The following is a 2,640-nucleotide window of genomic DNA, read 5'->3' as shown; positions in this document are numbered from 1 at the left end:
CAATCACAGAAGGACAAATATAGTATTAGTTCATTGCTGTGGAGGGTCAAGGAAAGATTTATATACGGAGGGAAACTTTCTTTGTTGGTTGCCAGGGGTGGGAAGGGAGGGGAAGGAACACTGAAAAAAAAATGCATTGACTCATGTCACTTTAGTTTTGTGTATTTCACTGTACAGAAATTGGATTTCAACAAAATGCATTATAAATAAATAAATAAATACCATTTGACCTGGCCATTCCATTACTAGGTATATAACCTAGAGAAGTGAGAGCCAAGACAAGAACAGATATATGCACACCCATGTTCATCACACCACTATTTACAATATTGAAAAGATGGAAACCACCTAGGTGCCCATCAACAGAAGAATGGATAACCAAACTATGGTACACATACACATGGAATACTATGAAACACTAAAGAATGATGTAGATTCTTACAGTACTGCTTTGTGAGTGAAGGCAAACATGGGTATACAGGTGGATAGATGGGTGGACAGGCTGAACTATTAGGTATGTCGATGAAGTGGGGAGAGTACCCAAGACCATATAGAGGGTTGGAAGACAAAAAAAAAAAAAAGAAAAAGAAAAGAAAAGAATGCAGGAGAGCGTGTAGGGAAACAGAGAATGGAAATAAGAGGCTGTGGTTTAGACATTAGACTGAGAGCTTATTGGACATCCAAGTGGAGATTTGCAAAGGCAATTGGTTATGTTGTTGTTGTTAGTTGCCACTGAGTCAGTTCTGACTCCTGGCAACCCCATGTGTTACAGGGTAGGAATGCTCCATAAGTTTGCAAAGCCATGGACTTTTGAAAGCAGATCACCAGGCCTTACTTCCAAGGCACCTCTGAATGTGTTCGAACCACCAATCATTTGGTTCATAGTCCAGCAGTTCACTATTTGCACCACCCAGGAACTCCATTAAACCCACAAAATCAAGCCCACTGCCACGGAATCAATTCTGACTCATGGAGACCCTGCAGGAAAGAGTGGAACTACCTCATAGGTTTTCCAAGGCTATAATCTTTGCAGATTATAGACTGCCACACCTTTCTCCTGCAGAGCAGCTGGTGGGTTCGAACTGCAGACCTTTTGGTTAGCAGCCAAATGCCTTAGTCAGTAAACCACCAGGCTGCCTAGTCATGATAATAGAAACATAAAATACTGATTTGACCACAAAGGTGATTTAACTGTGTTGGGAAGATGAGAAAAGAAAAGTGAAGGAAGAGGTGAGAGGTGGGACTTAACAGTACTAAAGCCCGGCCTTCATAAAGGAAATAAACAGATATTTGATATCGATAATCGCAGACATGGTAGCATGAGACACTCACAGTTCTGAGTAGGCTCGAAGTTGCCCTAAAAAGAAATGTGCTTCCTCGATCTCCCTTCTCTGCCAGCGAGCAAGCCCCAGCAGTCCGATCAGTTTATTGTTTGTCCAGAGCCCTGGGAGCAAGGGCGAGAGAGCTCTAACTTGGTAAATGACACATTTCTAGAACTGTGACTCTGTGTGTGCACTAATCACTCAACAAATGGGGCTTACAGCATCACTCTTTCGTTAAATCAGTGTCAAGATGCTCCACTTGTTCAGTGGCCTGATACCACTATTGGACATGTAGTTAAATAAATTGGAATTAATGTTCAAATATGTGTTTAAAGGGATACTTTGGTTTTAAACATGCCTTTCTTTGCTTCTTCCATTACAACTGATTGCCTAGAATTTCTTTCTTGAAAGAAGTATGATTTCTTCCCTTCTAATTCTGATGCTTTAACCAACAGTCCTACATGGAAAAGAGAAAATGTCAGAACTGCCTGATGCAAAATGCTCTTATAAATTGGACCATCTAAGAGGAAGATATGACATTTATTTTATTATTTTAAACTATTTGTTGGATGAATTTTTGGGGGCAGGGGGAGGCTGGTGTCTTAGGTATGCATCTCTAGAGAAGCAAAACCAGTGAACCTTACATGTGTACATAGAGAGAGGGATTTATCTCAAGGAAATGGCTCACACAGTTGTAAAGGCTGGCAAGACCCAAGCTCATGAGTCAGACGTCAGGCTGGATGCATCTCTTGACTCATGTAGCTGCAGGGGCTGATGGAGCCAAGATCAGCAGGTAAGACGGTAGGCTGCTGGCTCACAGGCCGCAGAGGCAAAGGAATCCCAAGATGCAGGCAACATGGCAGGCCACTGGTCAGGGGCCAAGAACCAGAGATCAGATGACGAAAGCCGGATGCAGGATGCAGAGTGAGCAAAAAAGGGAGAGCGCTTTGTAGAACGTCCACATATACTATATCCAGTGCAGGCCACTCCCCTGAGGAGACGCCCTTTCAACTGATTAGCTGCTCATAGCAGATATCATCACGGAGGTGATTATCTTATATCAGATCTCATTATTGGGGGTGATTACATCATTACATAACTGCCAAACCACACCAGAACCGCCAAACGAGAGAATCATGGCCCAGCCAGGTTGACACACAACCCTTAACCATCACAGTAGGAAACACTGAGACACATGCATCTGACCCAGTTAGCCACTGGCAATGATTAGAATCCTTCAGTTCCATTTTCCAGCTCCATGCCTCACTTTAAATAACCCATTGCTGTCAAGTGTATCCTGACCCATGGAGACTCCATG

The sequence above is a fragment of the Orycteropus afer genome, unplaced genomic scaffold (assembly GCF_000298275.1).
Source record: "Orycteropus afer afer isolate SDZICR_OR568_19922 unplaced genomic scaffold, OryAfe1.0 scaffold00042, whole genome shotgun sequence".
Taxonomy (NCBI): domain Eukaryota; kingdom Metazoa; phylum Chordata; class Mammalia; order Tubulidentata; family Orycteropodidae; genus Orycteropus; species Orycteropus afer.
Note: the sequence above shows the minus strand (reverse complement) of the source record.